The 19,075-nt window shown below is 51.5% G+C and overlaps 1 protein-coding gene across 1 annotated transcript in view; it reads left to right on the plus strand.

Annotated features, from left to right (window-relative positions):
* Window positions 1–19,075, plus strand: part of LOC137467950 (zinc finger protein 271-like) — a 130,242-nt gene that overhangs the window by 56,177 nt on the left and 54,990 nt on the right. The window lies entirely within an intron of this gene.

Raw genomic sequence — 19,075 nt, forward strand, 5'->3', positions numbered from 1 at the left:
TCCTGCTGGGACTCGCACACCCTTGTTCCTGATCTGGGAAAACCTTCACCCAGGTCCCTGCCTGAGCTCCAGTTGTGCTGGTTGTGTGTGCCAGGAGCAGCCAGGGCTGTTCATGGGAGCTCTTGCGGAGCCATCCCTGCTCCACTGTCCTAGGTTTGTGGCCATGTGGCAGAGGGACAAGGTTGGATATTCAGGATTTTTCAGGCCAATCACTCCTACTGCAGAAAGGGTTGGTAGCATCTGCACTCACACTTCTAAAGGAATTTCACTCTATTTCTTAAGGAAATAGATAGCACGAGTTGATTTTTGGAATTGTTTTCCTACCCACACATCATTCCTGGCTCTCTGAGGTCAGAAATCACCAGCATTCCTGCTGCACTCAGAGTTTGCCACTGAGAGATGTGAGAGGCAAAGGATTCCCTGTGGCTGAGGGAAGGTGAGGGGCTGGATGGGCTTGTTCCCAACTGCCCTGGCTTTGCACCTTTGGCTGGAATCAGAGCACAATCACACTCCCGGGTCACCCTGGGATAAACCAGACCCTGCCCAGAGCAGAGGGATCCCTGAATGTCTCACCCTCTCCAAAGGTCTCTGGGCAAGCTCTCAGCACCCCCTTTGTGCCAAGGACACTCACGGCTCCCTTGGCCAACCCAGCAGCATTTCCTCAGCTGTGGCAGCTCTGCACTTCCCCGTGGGACATTCAGGGAACTCCCAGAGGCTCTGGCACAGCTCTGCACCCAGGAGGGCAGCTCAGAGCTGGGAAGGGCACAGCAAGGAGATCCCCGGCTGTGCCCATGATGGGATCTCAGGGAGGGGCCCAGCTCATTGCCCTTTCCCATGGACTGCTTTGCCCACAGCCCCACAGGTCCCAGGGAAGCTTGGACACCCCATTCCCATGGACAGACCTGCCTGGCAGGAATGCCAAGGGCAGTGCCTGACTCAGCTGCTGCAAATGCCAGAGCCTCCCTGAGAGCACCAGAAAACACTGACAATATCAGGGGAGTGCAGAAACAGGAGAAGATGTTGTGGTGCTGTGCCTGAGAGGGCAGGGCAGAGACAGCCGGGCACTCAGGACAGTGTTCCCGTGCCCAGCTGTGCCCGGCACCTCCCACACACCAACAGTGCCCTCCTGCCCCAGCACTGCTCTGTTCAGCCCCCTCTGCTTCCCTGAGCATCTCCCTGGGCCTGGACATTCCCTCCTGAGAGGTGCCTTGTCCCTGCCAGCGCTCACAGAGCCCATCCCACCCTGTGTGCCCTCGGCCCGGCCCTACAGAAACCTGCCTGTGTGCAGGGCCCTGGCTGGGGCAGGGTCTGTGTGCAGCTGGGCGAGGGCAGCTCAGGAGAGCCCTGCTGGGCCCTGCAAAGGTGATGCTGCTGCTGTCCAGGGCTGAGGAGTGGCTGAAGGCCCTTTGGGAGGCTGCCAGCAGAGAGACTGACCACCCAAAGTCACAGTTCTGGAGTCTCTGTAAATGTTCACACATTCCTTTGATGATCCTGTGTGTCCCTTTCAACTCAGAATGTTCTGTCATTCTGGGATTACATTTCCTGTTCTGCTTCTTTCATCCCCCTGTTGTTTATAATCAAAAGAGAAAAAAATCCTTGCAACGGTGTTAGACCAGTAAAGTAAAAACCAGACCTTTATTGGAAGTTTCCAGGTGTCCCAGTGGGGATGAGGCACACCTGGCCCTTGATTTCAACAATTTATTAAGGTTAATTAATTAGGCTATTTAAGAGGAACATCCAATAGGAGAGTCAATTGTCCCAGTTACACACCCCTGGCTCAACTCATTGGAGTAGGTCCAAGGGCTTCTTTGCCTTCACTTTTTGTTGTGACTGCTCACATTCTGGTCAAAAACCAAAATGTTCTTCTTGTAGGTCCTCTTCCTGATAGTAAGACTATACAGTGTTTCAGGAATGTATTTAGACATTCAGCTTATTGTTCCAAAATCTAAGAGAAAATTTAAGAAATGTACTAGAGTTAATTAATGATTATAATTATAGTAAGTATATAATAGTAGTTAAATAGTTAATTAAGAGTTAGGTAAGGGTGTGGGAGCACATTGCTCTCACTCTCAGGATTTTTCATAGAGGTGTACAGAGAGAAAGAAGAAACAATTTCTATTTCTACTCCTTGTTTTTCCTATGTAGAATGTGTTTAGAGAATTGTTTACCTGGGGTGATTGCTTGATTAGATTCTAGTGAGGATTGCTTGAGCCTGATGGCCAATCCAATCCACCTGTGTCTAGACTCTCAAGAACAGGATCACAGGTTATTACTAGTTAGATATAGTAGTTAAAGAAAGTAAGTATGTAGTCTTAGTATCTTCTTTTATATAGTATATTAATGTATTATAGCACAGTTATAATAAAGAAATCATTCAGCCTTCTAAACTGATGTTAGACATCATCATTTCTTCCCATTAGGTTTGCCTATGTTTTACAATATAAGGGTTATAGTTTTATAAGTATATAATAGTAATTTACAGAGATAGGAATATATGAAAAATGTATAAAAAGCAAAAATCTTTTTGTCATCATCCCAACTTTCCCACCCTGCTCCATGAAGGAAATTGAAAACACTCTCAAGAAAGCTCCTGAGCTTTACAGCAATTCCAGGTTTACCTTTTTTGGGAAGTGTCCTCTGGAGCTCTGCCCAGGCTGCTCTGGAGCTGGGAGCAGCCCTGCCCCAGCCAGCAGCTCTCAGCAGCAGCACCTGCCCTGCTCAGGGTGGCTCCTTCCCCCCACAGCTTCTCTCCAGCGCTGGGAGCAGCTCCCCGGGCCGGCTGAGAGCTGTCCCTGGCAGGCAGCAGAGTCCCTGGCCCAGCACAGCGCCCTGGGCTGCAGGACCCTGCTCTGCAGGACAGCCCTGGGCACCCCTGGCTGCTCTGCACAAGAGATGATCAGAGAATGTACTCACAGGGTCTGTGGGCATTGGGATGTTCCAGCTGTAGGAGATCACTCCAGGAGCTGCAGCTGCATTGTCCTGCAGCCAGAGGTTCCTGTGCCAAGGGCTGCCAGGGATTCTGCCCCAGGCACTTCTCAGCACCTTCCCAGCCCTGACTGATGGAAGCTCTCTGTGCCTCTGTGCTGTGACCGGGCTGGCTGCAGACAGTGCCCCAGCCCTGCTGGGCTGGGAGAAGAGCTGCTCATCCAGAGAAATGTGCTTTTGAAGCTCTCCTTGGTTACCAGGCTCACCCTCTGGGCCAGGAGCCCGGCCCAGCTCAGCAGCACAGACACAGCACAAGGACTTTAATGACCCTCTGGGGCTTTGTGCTCAGGCCCTGAACATCAGGCCCTGAGAGGGAGCTGCAGAAACCTCTCCAGAGCTCCAAGTCAGAATCCAACTCCAAAGTTTCTTTGACTTTTAATGGGTCCCACTGAGGGACACGACTGAGAAAGTGTCCCCAGGCCCCAGGCAGAGCAGAGAACTGGAGGCACTGATGACAGGTGGGGACAAAGAGAAGCCAAGTCTTGGTGCCCTGGGGCACAGCAGGCTCTGTGCCACCAAGGGCTGTCAGGAGACACCTTGTCCTGAGGCACTGGGGCCTCCTGGCACAGCCCCAGCCAGGCTGGGCACTGTCAGCCCCTTGTCCTGCCCTCACATCCCCCCCTAGCCCACATCCCAGTGGCCTCAAGGATCTGCTGGAAGGAGTCCCTGGGGAGCCTTGCTCAGGAATGGCCCTGGGGGCTCCTTCATGCTCCCAGGGACTGCAGGTTTTTCAAAGCACTTTGGCTTTGGCTTTTGCCTTGGAGTCTCTGAGAGCTTTGTGCAGTCATGGCCTCCAATTATCTGCTGTAATTAGTCCCTGGAGAGGCTTTGTTAGGAACAACACTCAGTGGGGCTCATTAATGCTTCAAGGTACTAAGTTCATAGTCTAAGAAAATAACCAGAGCATAGAGCTAGCCTGACCTGTCTGTCCTGGCCAATTTGTCTGGGAGCAATCCTTGGATATACACAATCTGGGAGGCAAAAGTCTAATTTTTGCCATGGTCTTTGGCAAGAAGGCTTTTTTTTATCCATAGGAAGGAAGGAATAGAGCCCCTCTGTTTCAGGGGCAGATGAGAGGTGACCACTGGAGGCCAAGGCCAGCCAGAGCTAGCAGGTTTTTCTGAGAGATACCTTTGCATAGAGGAAATTTTTTAGGGAGCTTACCAATTTTGGCGATGGGCATCTGAAAAGAGGGACAGTTCTTTCCCTTAGCAAGGAAAGCACCGAGCCCCAGTGCTCCAGGAGCTGATGAGAGGCAGCCCTTGGAATTCCAAGATCAGCCAGTCCTGTCAGGTGGCCCCTGGGAGGCCAAGCCAGCCAGACCTGTTCCATGTTCCCTCGGTTCCATGAGGCCCCACAGTGTCCCAAAGTTCCCTTGCTTCCATGAGGCCCTGAGGTGTCACAATGCCCCCTTGGTGACACGAGGCCCTGAAGGGTCAGAATGGCCTCCATGGTTCCATCAGGCCCCACAGAGTCATAATGGTCTCTGGGTCCATGAAGCCCCGCTGGGTCACCATGGCCCCTTGGTTCCATGGGCTCCAGTGGTGCCACAATGATCCCCTTGCTTCCATGAGGTCCCCACCGTGTCACAGTGATCTCCATGGGAAGGAAAGAACCGAGCCCCAGTGTGGCAGGGGCAGCCACCAGAGGCCAAGGCCAGCCAGAATGGATGGTACTGGCAGATTTTGGCTGGGAGCAATCCTTGGATATAGGGAATTTTAGAGGTGGAACCCCAATTTTGGCCATTTCTGCATAGATAAGAAGGACGGTTCTTTTCCACAGGAAGGAAAGCACAGAGCCCAAGTGTTTCAAAGGCAGAAGAGGAGAGAGGTGGCTCCTGGGAGGCCAAGCCAGCACGACCTGTTTGTCCTGGCATCTTTTGTCATGAAGGGATCCTTGGATATATGGAATTTGGGAGGAGGAATCTTAATTTTGACCACGGACACCTTGAGTAGAAGGACGGCTCTTTTCCATAGGAAGGAAAGCATCGAGCCCCAGTGTTTTGAGGCAGGTGAGAGGCAGCTCCCTATAGGCCAAAGGAAGCCAAACCTTTAAGTCCTGGCTGCTTTCACTGGGGAGCAATCCTTGGATGTACGGAGTTTTGGAGGTGGAATCCCAGTTTTGGCCATGGGCGCCTAGTCAGGATGGATGTTTTTTTCCTATGGGAAAGAAAAGCACAAAATCCAAGTGTTCTGGAAGAAGATGAAAGGTGGCCACCCTTAGGCCAAGCCAGCCAGACCTGTCTGTCCTGGCCCCTTTCATCTAAGGGCTATCCTTGGACACAGGGCATTTTGGAAGTGGAATCTTGATTTTGGCCGTGGGCACCTGGACAGGAAGAAGAGTTCTTTTCATTAGCAAGGAAATCACAGAGCCCCAGTGTTTCAGAGGCACATGAGTGCCAGCCCTCAGGAAGCCAAGGCCAGCCAGACTTGTCTCCCCTGGCAGCTTTTGTCTGGGAGCTATCCTTGGATACAGGGAATTCTGGAGGCAGATGCCAAATTTTGGCCATGGGTGCCTGGTCGAGATGGATGTTTTTTTCCCATATGAAAGAAAAGCACATGGTCCCAGTGTCTCAAAGGCAGATGAGAGGTGGCCCCTGGGTGGCCAAGGCATCCAGACCTGTCTTTCCTGGCAGATTTCATCTGGGAACAATCTTTGCATATAAAGAAATTTGGAGAAAGAATCCAGGTTTTGGCCCTGGGTCCCTGGAGGAGAAGGACAGTTCTCTCCCATAGGAAGGAAAGCCCAGAGCCCCAGTGCTTCAGGGGCAGATGAGAAGCAGCCCTTGACATGCCAAGGTGTCCTAGTTTAGGGCAAATTTGGGAGAAATCTTCCAGGAGGAGCCCCCAGAAAGTAATCCCTACCATGGCCCCTCCCCTTCCTGGTTCGGAGAGAAGTGGAAAAAAACCCTGTTTTTTCAACGAGCAAAACACTCCCAATTAAAAAAAAAAACACAACTAATTAATAAGCAAAAGCAAAAGCAAGGGCAAACCAAAAGCAAGCAAGCCAGCAAGCAAGCAAGGAAACCTAGCCTCTCCTAGACACAGACCATGGGGGAGGTGAGCTGGCTGATAACAAGACAAAAAAACCTTCACGTTCAGAGTCAGTCCTGAAGGCATAAAACATAATATCAGGTACAAACAGAACACCAGAACACACGATTGGGGATGCAAGCAGCATAACGTCACCCTAGGACATTCCACCCCATATCTCCAAATCATCAACATAACTACCAAACATCATGTAAAAAACTTCATCAAGTTAAAACCTCCATCTTTCACTTACTCATCCTTCCATCTCACTTGCTCAAACCTTCGACACTTACACATTTCCTTCTCTCTTGCTCAAACCTTTGACACTTAAATATTTCCTTCTGTCTCATGTCGGTGTGGTTTAATGTACAGACAGTGGCAGTAACATCCAGCAAACAGTGATATTTGCATATGAGTCTCACCCCACAATCAGATCTCCCTGAGGTACACATCGTGTTCTTCCATATTTCTGCATTATTCACCATGTACAACCTGGTCCCTGAGCAAAAACAATCCCACGAATGGTTTGTCAGTACTCGAGGCAGAGTCAATCCACACTGTCTTCCCTAACAAACCTCTGATATGTGCCACTGGGACTTTATCTCCGTCTGCTATATTCAGGGACTCAGACTGGGCAGAGCCTGCTCCATTGGTGGAACCTCGGGTGTTAACTAACCAGGTGGCCTTTGCTAAATGCTGCTCCCAGTTCTTGAAAGATCCCCCACCCAATGCTTTCAAGGTGGTTTTTAACAGTCCATTGTACCTCTCCACTTTGCCTGCAGCTGGTGCATGGTAGGGGATATGGTGCACCCACTCAATGCCATGTTCCCTAGCCCAGGTGTTGATAAGGCTGCTCTTGAAATGAGTCCCATTGTCTGACTCAATCCTCTCAGGGGTACCATGTCTGCACAGGATTTACTTTTCAAGGCCCAGAATGGTGCTCCGGGCAGTGGCGTGAGGCACAGGGGAGGTCTCCAATCATCCTGTGCTGGCTTCTGCCATTGTGAGCACGTAGCGCTTACCTTGGTGTGTCTGGGGCAGTGTGATGTAGTCAATCTGCCAGGCCCCCTCATACCTGTACTTGGACCACCGCCCACCATACCACAGGGTGTTGCGGTGTGTCTCCTCCCTCCCAAAGGTAACCCTCTCCCCCCGCCCCAACCCCCGCCGAAACTCGCGCCGAGAGAGGCACGGGCGGAGCCCGCCGCTCCTCCTGGCCGTGTCAGCAAAGCTTCCCGCGTCTTTTAAAAACGGCAAAGCCGCGCCGTACAAAGCTGAGCCACACGTGCTGCTGTTCCCGATGCTGCGGGGCTCCGTAGCCTAAACCTGCCCTAATAAGGGCGAAAAAGATGGGATCCCTCCGCAGGGATTTCCCTTTGAGCTTCCCACCCCCCCCGTGGAGTGGAAATACTCACCCAGATCGGTGCGAAGGCTCCTTGGTCTGTCGGGGTTTTCTCTTCACCTGAACAGGACCTCCCCGGGGCTGGAGAAGCTACCCTGTCCTCCTCTGAGAAGTTGGCTCACCAGAAAGGAGCTTTTCTTCTCCGAGGTGCAAAACATTCAGGAGACTTTTTTAATCCAAGTCTGTGCTGGAGAGCTACGTCCAAAGCCCTGCCAGTGAACGCCAAGCTGCCAGAAACTCTCTCGGTGGTCTTGCGAAGCTCAGATGGGTCTCCGTCTGGTTGCAGGGCCGAGTTTTTGCCCCACGAGTGGGCGCCAAATATTGGGGTTCCCAATATTCCGATAGAGACCTGCCCGGGCTTGCCTTGCTGCTGAGTCCAATGGCGGCAGCTGGGATGTTTCCTCTCCAGTGACACCCTTGGGTTACTCAGAGGCTGCGAGCGATATTCCTCAGTGGAGAGGCTTCGGGCGATGGTGAAGAAAGGAGGCACTTCTGCTAGAGCTTGATCCAGAGTCTTTATTTCAGCTACAGAGTTGTGGAACTGGTGGCAGCTCCAACAGAAGGCCCGGCCACGTGGCTGGATTGTCCTTTTAACCCGGGGGTAAGGGGAGGGGCAGGGACAGGTAGCCACCAACCAGGTGAGGGGGAGGGGTGCCAGGGGAGAAGGGGCACTTAGGTCTACCAATAGCCACAGGGGGCAGGGGGTATCTTTCAAATCTGCCAATCACTCGACCCCCTGGACCCCCTGTCTCACAGCCAGGGCTCATGGGGGTTGGGGCGGGGGGAGAGGGTTACCTTTGGGAGGGAGGAGACACACCGCAACAACAGGGGCTTCACTCGCTTGGCCTGCTTGATCTCAGCACACGTCTCACAGTCATGGATAACCTGAGAAATACTGTCCATGGTTAAATCCACCGCTTGGTCTCATGCCAACTTGTAGGTGGCATCTCTGCCCTGATGACCTGAGGCATCATGGGCCCATTGAGCTAGGAACAACTCCCCCTTATGTTGCCAATCCAAGTCTATCTTTGACACCTCTATCATTGCAGCCTGATCTACCTGCTCGTTGTTTCGGTGTTCCTCATTAGCCCGACTCTTGGGGACATGGGCATCTACATGACAGACTTTCACAGACACTTTTTCTACCCAAGAGGCAATGTCTTTCCACACATCAGTAGCCCAGACTGGTTTTCCTCTACGCTGCCAGTTGGCCTTTTTCCACCTTTCCAGCCAGTCCCACAGAGCACTGGCTACCATCCAAGAATCCATATAAAGGTCAAGCTTTGGTCACTTCTCTGTCTCTCAGCAATGTCCAGGGCCAGCTGAACGGCCTTGACTTCAGCAAGTTGACTTGATCCACCTTCTCCTTCAGTAGCTTGTGCTATGTGTTGTGTGGGGCTCCATACGTCTGCTTTCCACTTCCAGTTCATCCCTATGATGCCACAGGAACCGTCAGTGAAAACAGCGTATCGAGTTTCCTCTGATGGTAGCTGGTTGCATGGTGCCCCTTCTTTAGCACTTGTCACTTGTTCCTGCTGCTCTCCATCAGTGAAACCAAAGTTCTCACCAGCAGCCAGTTTGTAATTATCTCCAAAATCCCAGGGCGATTCAGGTTTCCAATATGGGTGTGCTGCATGATGAGAGTAATCCATTTGCTCCATGTGGCAGCAGTGTCATGGAGGGTAGTGGGAACCTTTCCTTTAAACATCCACCCCAGTGCCATCAGTCAGGGTGCCAGGAGGAGTTGTGTTTCTGTGGCAATCACCTCGGAGGCAGCTTGAACTCCTTCATAGGCAGCCAAGATTTCCTTCTCTGTGGGAGTGCATTTGGCTTCAGACCCTCTGTAATTTCAGCTACAGAATCCCAGTGGTCGGCCTCGAGTCTCCCCAGGCACCTTCTGCCAAAGGCTCCTGAACAAGCCATTGTTCCCGGCTGCAGAGTAGAGCACATTCTTCATCTCTGGTCCCATCCTGACTGGGCCAAGGGCTACTGCCTGAGCAATCTCCTGCTTGATCTGGGTGAAAGCTTGTTGCTGCTCAGTGTGCCAGAGGAAATCGTTCTTCTTGCAGGTAACCAGGTAAAGAGGGCTCACAATCTGGCTGTACTCGGGAATGTGCATTCTCCAAAAACCTATGGCACCTAGGAAAGCTCGTGTTTCCTTCTTGCTGGTTGGTGGAGACATCGCAGTGATCCTTTTGGTGACCTCAGTGGGAATCTGACACAATCCGTCTTGCAACTTTACCCCCAGGAACTGGATCTCTCGTGCAAGTCCCTTGACTTTGCTCTCCTTGATGGCGAAGCCGGCTTCCAGCAGAATCTGGATGATCCTCTCTCCTTTCTCAAATACTTCCATTGCCGTGTTCCCCCACACAATGATGCCATTGATGTACTGCAGGTGTTCTGGAGCTTCACCCTTTTCCAGTGCAGCCTGGATCAGTCCATGGCAGATGGTGGGGCTGTGCTTCCACCCCTGGGGCAGTCGGTTCCAAGTGTACTGCACGCCCCTCCAGGTGAAAGCAAACTGAGGCCTGCATTCTGCTGCCAGTGGAATGGAGAAAAACGTGTTAGCAAATGTCAGCAGTGGCGTACCACTTTGCTGCCTTGGACTCCAGCTCGTGCTGGAGTTCCAGCATGTCAGGCACAGCAGCGTTCAGCGGTGGAGTCACTTCATTCAAGGCACCATAGTCCACAGTCAATCTCCATTGAGACTTGTGCACAGGCCAGATGGGGCTGTTGAAGGGTGAGTGGGTTTTGCTGACCTTCCCTTGGCTCTCCACCTAACCGATCATTCTGTGGATGGGGATCACGGCACCTCGATTCGTCCGATACTGCCAGCAGTGCACTGTCGAGGTGGCAATTGGTACTTGTTGCTCTTCCACCCTCAGGAGTCCTACTGCAGATGGATGCTCTGACAGTCCAGGGAAGGTGTTCAACTGCTTAATGTTCTCTGCCTCTACAGCAGCTATGCCAAAAGCCCACCTGAGTCCCTTTGGTTCTTTGTAGTAGCCGTTCTGGAGGAAGTCTATGCCCAGAATACCCAGGGCCTCTGGGCCGGTCACAATAGGATGTTTCTGCCACTCCTTCCCAGTCAGGCTCACCTCAGCTCCCAACAGGGCCAATTGCTGTGATCCCCCCGTCACCCCAGCAATGGAAACAGGTTCTTCCCCCACATGTCCCGATGGTATCAGGGTCCACTGTGCACCAGTGTCAACTAAGGCGTCGCATTTTTGTGGCGCTGATATGCCAGGCCATCGGATCCACACTGTCCAGAAGATCCAGTTTTCCTGTGCCTCTTCCTGGCTAGAGGCTCTAACCCTGGTTATTATTTCTTTCCTGGGCATACATGATAGAGGTACCTTCAAGGGGATCTGACAGATCATACCCAGCTGCTCGGTCATGGGAGGTTGAGACTATCTTCACTTTAGTGGAACTCCCTTGGTTAGTGTCCTAGGGTGACATTATGGTGCTTGTATCCCCAGTCGTGTGTTCTGTTTATGTTTGATATTATGTTCTGTGCCTTCAGGACTGACTCTGAAAGTGAAGGTTTGTTTTGTCTTGTTATCAGCTGGCTCAACTCCCCACCATGGTCTGTGTCTAGGGGATGCTGGCTTGCTTGCTGGCTTGCTGGCTTGCTTTTGCTTTGCTTTGCTCTCACTCCTGCTTTTTGCTTTTGCTTATTAGTTAGTTTAGCTAGGCAATCCAATTTTTACCCTGGACTGTTTTTTTTTTTCCTTTCCCTTTCCTGAATACCATCCCAACCTGCTCCAGACTGGAACCTGGGAAACACCAAGAAACACCGAGAGCCAGCATTTTGTGACCTGCAGCAGCCATCCCCAGCACTGGAGACTGATAGCTGGGTGACCACTCCCAGAGAGACTTTCTGAATTTGTCATCTCTTCAGAACGGTGAAAGAGTTTTGTCATCTGGTGTTGTTTTTTTGTTTTGGAGAGTGTTTTACTTCTTAAATAAACAGGTTTTTTTTCCACTTCTCTCCCAGGAAATTCTTCCTGAACCAGGTGGGGGAGGGGCCGTGGGGGGTTTGCTTTCTGGGGAGTCCTTCTGGAGGTCTTCTCCCAGATTTGCCCTAATCTAGGACAAATATTTTGGTGCCCAACTCATGGCTCGAGAGAGTGGAAAAAACCCTGTTCTAATCATATTTTGGTTGCAATTACTCTGGGCTGGTATAGAGAGTTACTGGCTATGTTTTTTGAATTCATAATGTCTCTTGGGGTGCAGGCCTGCATGTGTTTCTGGTCCTTAGGGTTTTTTGAGGTCTTAATACCTCTATGGTCCTTAGGTTTATTTTCTTATCCCGAAATAGCTCTGGTATTGTCCCTAATATGTAGTTTTTGCAGTAGAGGGGCACTGACCAGAATATCCATTGGGCTGGGCTTGGTTGTAATGGCTTGCAGGAGGTTTATAAAGGTGCTGGAGTCTGTTCCAGGAATGTTTGGTTCATGGTTATGGTTGTGCACCCAGTTTGTTAGAGGAGAAGCAGGAGATGAGGCTTTTCAGCCTTTGCTTTCCTTCTTCTCCTCTGAATCTGTTACATCCCTATTGGAGAATGTTCAGTTTTCCCTGAATGTTAAAGAGACCATCTTTCTGGCATTTAATTTGGTAAGCTTTCGCTATACAGTCTGCAGCTTCTCTAGAATGAGGGCTGAGATTTCTAGAAGGGCTGATGAGACCCCTGACCCAGGAGTAGACCCAGGTGTGAGAAATCCTGAGTGGTGTGGGAAATGGACCAAATCTTAAAGGAGTTTTCTGACCCTATAGTCTGGGACTTTCCATATGAACAAATTCAGAACCCAGCTGAGGTGGCAAAGTACCTGAAAGAGAAGTGCCATGATACCCCTAAGGAGAAAAAGATCATTGCAGTGAGCTGGGCCCTGGCATATGCTTATCGCACTCTGCTAGGTCCTGTAGGGCAGCAGACAGAGGAAGGGGGGCAGGGAGATAAATCAGCTGCGATCCCAGTCACTCAGGCTGCAGCCAACAGCCCAGGCTCGAGGCCAGCAGCTAAACCAGACTGTAAGCCTCAATCAGTGGCTGTTGCTACCAGCACGACAAGTGGAAAGTGCACAGACAAGACCGATCGACCAGTGGATGACGATGATGATTATGATGCAGGAGAAGGACCCTCAACGCCTCCTGACATAAAATTTGGAGTCAAAGAAACTGGTACAAGATCAGAAGCCAATATTGAGTCCTTTTCCCTAAAGGACCTCCGTGGCCTAAGAAAGGATTACATTTGATGACCTGATGAGTCTATAATTAGTTGGTTGGTCCATCTTTGGGATGCTGCAGGTGAAGCTACAATTCTGGACGGCACTGAAGCGAGGCATCTGGGATCCCTGTCACATGATCCTGTCATCGACCAAGGAATGATGAAGGGGGCTAACCCTCACAGCCTCTGGGCACGGCTCCTGGAAAGTGTAGCACAAAGATACCTGTGTGCAGATGATCTTCATATGCAGCAGACCCAGTGGAAGAGTATAGAACAAGGGATCCAACTCCTGAGAGAAATGGCAGTGGCAGAGATTATCTTCTCCAATGAAATAATGGCTGGGAATCCAGACATGGTACCATGTACATCTGTGATGTGGTGAAAACTTGTACGGCTTGAGCCACATGAACTTGCTTCTGCTTTAGCAATAATGAAGCAGGATGAGAAGGATGAGACCGTGCTCAATATGGTGAAGAAGCTCTGGGCATATGCAGACGCTGTGCATGGCCCGACAGACGCCAGAATTGCAGCAGTGGAAACACGTCTGCAGAAATTAGAAGACAAGATAGAGGAGAATCACAAGAAACTCAGGGAGGAGATTAAAGAGGACCTTCTCCAAATGTCGGCAGTACAAATTAGAGGCCCTGGTATCCAACGCAGACGTTTCCCAGATGGGGAAAGGAGGTACACCCCACGAGCTGAGCTGTGGTTCTTCCTGAGTGATTGCGGAGAAAACATGAGGAGATGGGACAGAAAATCTACTGCTGCTCTGGCACAACGGGTGCGTGAATTGAAGGAAGACTCGACTCAGAGAGGAAGTTCCACCAAAAGGAAAGCAGCTCCAGTTGCCCATAGCCAAGCTGCCAGGTATGATGATGATGATGATGACATGTCCGATCCCCTTGAAGGAAGCTCTAAGACATATGCCCAAGAAAAGAAGGATAACCAAGCTTAGAGTGGCCCTGCTTATAGCCAGGTAGAGGCGAGGGAAAACTGTGTTTTCTGGACTGCGTGGATTTGTTGGCCTGGCACATCAGAACCACAAAAATAGAAGGCTTTGGTCAATACTGGTGCACAATGCACATTAGTCCTATCGAGACACGTGGGGGTAGAACCTGTCTCCATCGCTGGCGTGACAGGGGGATCACAGGACTTTACCTTGGTGGAAGCTGAGGAGAGCCTGACTGGAAATGAGTGGAAAAAACACCCTATTGTGACTAGCCCAGAGGCCCCATGCATTTTGGGCATAGATTACCTCCAAAGGGGGTATTTTAAAGACCCAAAAGGACTCAGGTGGGCATTTGGGATAGCAGCTGCAGTGACAGAGGGCATCCAGCAATTGAACACCTTGCCTGGACTGTCCGAGAATCCAACTACAGTAGGACTTCTGAAGGGAGAAGAGCAAAGGTACCAATTGCCACTTCAACAGTGCATCGCCAACAGTACAGAACAACTCGAGATGCTGTGGTTCCCATCCATAAGATGATTCAAGAGCTGGAGAGCCAAGAAGTGGTCAGCAAAACCCATTCACCCTTCAACAGCCCCATCTGGCCTGTGCGTTAATCTGAAGGAGAATGGAGATTGACAGTGGACTACCATGCGTTAAATGAAGTGACTCCACCACTGAGCGCTGCTGTGCCTGACATGCTGGAACTCCAGCACGAGCTGGAGTCCAAGGCAGCAAAGTGGTACGCCACTGTTGATATTGCTAATGCATTTTTCTGCATTCCTGTAGCAGCAGAATGCAGGTCTCAGTTTGCTTTCACCTGGAGGGGCGTGCAGTACACCTGGAACCGACTGCCCCAGGGGTGGAAGCACAGCCCCACCATCTGCCATGGACTGATCCAGGCTGCACTGGAAAAGGGTGAGGCTCCAGAACATCTACAGTATATTGATGATATTATTGTGTGGGGGAACACAGCAGCAGAAGTGTTTGAGAAAGGAGAGAAAATCATCCAAATACTCCTGGAAGCTGGTTTCACCATCAAGAAGAGTAAAGTTAACGGACCTGCTCAAGAGATCCAGTTCTTGGGAGTGAAATGGCAAGATGGACAGTGTCAGATTCTTATGGATATCATCAACAAGATCACAGCTATGTCCCTACCAACCAATAAGAAGGAAACACATGTTTTCTTAGGTGTCATAGGCTTTTGGGGAATGCACATTCCTGAGTACAGTCAGATCGTGAGCCCTCTTTACCTGGTCACCTGCAAGAAGAACGAGTTCCATTGGGGCCCTGAGCAGCAACAAGCTTTCACCCAGATTAAGCAGGAAATCGCTCATGCAGTAGCCCTTGGCCCAGTCAGGATGGGACCAGAGGTGAAGAACGTGCTCTACTCTGCAGCTGAGAACAATGGTCTGTCCTGGGGCCTTTGGCAGAAGGTGCCTGGGGAGACTCGAGGCCGACCATTGGGATTTTGGAGTCAGAGCTACAGAGGGTCTGAAGCCAACTACACCCCTACAGAGAATGAAATCTTGGCTGCCTATGAAGGACTCCAAGCCACCTCAGAGGTGATTGCTAAGGAAGCACAACTCCTCCTGGCACCCTGACTACCAGTGCTGAGGTGGATGTTCAGAAGAAAGGTTCCCTCCACCCACCATGCCACCAGTGCTACATGGAGCAAGTGGATTGCTCTCATCACGCAGCACGCCCATATTGGTGAACTGAATCGCCCTGGGATTTTGGAAGCAATTACAAATTGGCCCCAAGGTGAAAGTTTTGGTGTCACAGATGAAGAACAAGAAGCACTGACATGGGCTGAAGAAGCTCCACCATACAACCAACTGCCAGCAGAGGAAACACGCTACGCTCTTTTCACTGATGGTTCCTGTCATATTGTATGGATGAATTGGAAGTGGAAAGCAACTCTATGGAGCCCCACACAATGGGTCACAGAGGCCACTGAAGGAGAGGGTGGATCAAGTCAACTTGCTGAACTCAAAGCCATTCAACTGGCCCTAGACATTGCAGAAAGGGGAGTGGCCAAAGCTCCACCTTTATACGGACTCATGGATGGTAGCCAATGCTCTGTGCGGCTGGCTGAAGAATGGAAAGAGGCTAACTGGCAGCATAGAGGAAAACCAATTTGGGCTGCTGAAGAATGGAAAGACATTGCTACCTGGGTAGAGAAACTACCTGTGAAGGTTTGCCACATAGATGCCCATGTCCCCAAAAGTAGAGCTAATGAAGACCAGCAAAACAATCAGCAGGTAGATCAGGCTGCAAAGATAGAGGTGTCAAAGACAGACTTGGATTGGCAACACAAGGGAGAGTTGCTCCTAGCACAACGGGCCCATGATGCCTCAGGCCATCAGGGCAGAGATGCCACTTTTAATTTGGCACGAGACCAAGGGGTGGCTCTAACCATGGACAGTGTTTCTCAGGTTATACATGACCGTGAGACGTGTGCTGAGATCAAGCAGGCCAAGCGAGTGAAGCCCCTGTGGCATGGTGGGCAGTGGTCCAAGTACAGGTATGGGGGGCCTGGCAGATTGACTACATCACACTGCCCCAGACACGCCAAGGCAAGCGCTACGTGCTCACAATGGCAGAAGCCACCACGGGATGGTTGGAGACCTCCCCTGTGTCTCGTGCTACGGCCCGTAATACCATCCTGGGCCTTGAAAAGCAGGTCCTTTGGAGGCATGGTACCCCTTAGAAGATTGAGTCTGACAACGGGACTCATTTCAAGAGCAGCCTTATCATCACCTGGGCTAGGGAACATGGCATTGAGAGGGTGCACCACATCCCCTACCATGCACCAGCTGCAGGCAAACTGGAGAGGTACAATGGACTGTTAAAAACCACCTTGAAAGCATTGGGTGGGGGATCTTTCAAGAACTGGGAGCAGCATTTAGCAAAGGCCACCTGGTTAGTTAACACCCGAGGTTCCACCAATGGAGCAGGTCCTGCCCAGTCTGAGTCCCTGAATATAGCAGATGGAGATAAAGTCCCAGTGGCACATATCAGAGGTTTGTTAGGGAACACAGTGTGGATCAACTCTGCCTCGAGTACAGACAAAATCCTTTGTGGGATTGTCTTTGCTCAGGGACCAGGTTGTAGATGGTGAATAATGCAGAAATATGGAAGAACACAATGTGTACCTCAGGGAGATCTGATTGTGGGGTGAGCCTCATATGCAAATATCACTGTTTGTTGGATGTTACTGCCCCTGTCTGTACATTAAACCACACAGACATGAGACAGAAGGAAATGTGTAAGTGTCAAAGGTTTGTGCGAGTGATATAGAGAGAAATGTATGTCAAAAGTTTGAGCAAGAGAGATGGAAGGAAATGTGTCTGAGTAAGTGAAAGATGGAAGTTTTAACTTGATGAAGTTTTTACATGACGTTTGGTAGTTATGTTGACGATATGGAGATAAGGGGTGGAATGTCCTAGGGTGACGTTAGGGTGCTTGCATCCCCAATCGTGTGTTCTGTTTAGGCTTGATGTTATGTTCTGTGCCTTCAGGACTGGCTCAGAAAAGTGAAGGTTTGTTTTGTCATGAGCCGGCTCACCTCCCCTCACAGTGTGTGTCTAGGAGAGGCTAGGGCTTGCTGGCTTGCTTGCTTTCACTTTGCTCTTGCTCCTGCTTTTTGCTTTTGCCCTTGCTTTTGCTTAATAGTTAGTTTAGCTAGGCAATCCAATTTTTTCCTTGGACTGTTTTTTTTCTTTCCCTTTCCTGAATACCATTTGAACTTGCTGAGGACTGGGACCTGGGAAACACCAAGAAACAACGAGAGCCAGCATTTTGTGACCTGCAGCAGCCATGCCCAGTGCCAGAGACCGATAACTGGGCAACCACTCCCAGGAGAGACTTTCTGAATTTGTCACCTCTTCAGTGTGGTGAAAGAGTTTTTGTCATCTGGTGTTGTTCATTTTTTTGTGCTGGGGAGTGCTTTGCCTGCTCAATAAACAGGTTGTTTCCACTACTCTCTGAGGAAATTCTTCCCGAACCAGGTGGGGGAGGGCCCGTGGGGGTTTGCTCTCTGGGGGCTCCTTCTGGAGGTTTTCTCCCAAATTTGCCCCAAACCAGGACACATTACTACATTAGCAGGCTGTTCGTTGGTGAGATCCAGCAGGGCCCTGTTCAGCCTGTCCTCAGCAAACTGACTGGCCATGAGCCACTGGTGGATGTACCTCATCATGGCAGGCACCTGGAGAAGGCACGGGGAGACTTGGAAAGCTGCCAGAGGGAGGAATGTCCCCAGCTTCCCCAGAGAAGTGCTTTCCTTGCCACCACACTGCCATGGCCTCAAAGGCTTCCAGTGACCAGCAGGCATGGCTTGGGAGGCCAAGCAATTCCTGGGAGGATCAAACCCTGGCCACAGGCTGCTTACTTGCTTTGGATTGCAAAACCCCTCCTCTACGAGCATATCCAGCAGGGCAGCACAGGTCTCCTGTGCAGGGCTAGCTCCAGGGCCTTCTTCCTCTTCCTCCACCCAGGCCAGCTTGGGCACTCTCAGGGGTCTCTGCTCCATGTCAGTGACTGGATTTGTGGCTACTTGCAGGAGAAATGCCTCAGAAAAGCTCTGAGTCAGCAAGGCCTGCAGTCGTGCCTGGAAGGCACCTTCAAGAGAGAAGCCTCAGGAAGGCTACAGGACAGCAAGTCCTGCACTCTGGTCTCGAGGGCCCCTGCCACAAGGACAGGAGACTCCTGTCAAGGATTGTGGTCTGGCCTCGAGGGCACCGGTGGCAGGAATGGGAGATGCCTCTGGGGCACCAAGTCCCAAGGTCTGCCCTCGAGGACACCTGCAGGAGAGAAGCCTCGGGAAGGCCATGGGTCACCAAGTCCTGTGGTCTGGCCTCGAGGTCAGCTGCAGGAATAACACCTCGGAAAAGCTCCAGGTCAGACACAAACGAGTGCACTGTGCGGGGGCTCCTCACGGCACCGCTCTGTCCCGTCCTGTCCCGTCGTGTGCTCCGAGCACTGTGGCGTGGTCTTGTCACCGCCAGCTCCTATGTCACCCCGTGTCACAAAGGGCCCTTGGACACGCTGTCCCGTTCCATGCCACGGTGACCGTGCTGCACCGTGTCACAAAGGGCCCCTGCACACACTGCCCCCTGCCCTGGGGCCGCCCCCAGCCCACCCAAAGTGGCTCAGGTTGGAAGGAATCCCTCACCCCAAGTGTGTAAGACAGCCCGACAGGATCTTTAGGAACGGCTCAAACCCTCAGCAAACGCTGCCCTGCTCTGCAGGCTCAGGGCAGCAGAAGGAGCCCCCAGGGCTGCCGACGCAGCCGCGCTGGGAAGGGCACGGGGCCTTCACAGAAGCTGGCATGGCCTCCTTGGGACACGTCCCGGCTGGTGGCCATCCTAAACCCGCGGGTGTGACAAAGACAAGGAACGTGTGGGCCAGGGCACGAATGCTGCTCTGAGCCCTGGGGCCCGGGGAGCGCTGACATCAGCAGGTGTGGCAGGTCCCTGCCC

The sequence above is a fragment of the Anomalospiza imberbis genome, unplaced genomic scaffold (genome assembly GCF_031753505.1).
Source record: "Anomalospiza imberbis isolate Cuckoo-Finch-1a 21T00152 unplaced genomic scaffold, ASM3175350v1 scaffold_90, whole genome shotgun sequence".
NCBI classification, from domain to species: domain Eukaryota; kingdom Metazoa; phylum Chordata; class Aves; order Passeriformes; family Viduidae; genus Anomalospiza; species Anomalospiza imberbis.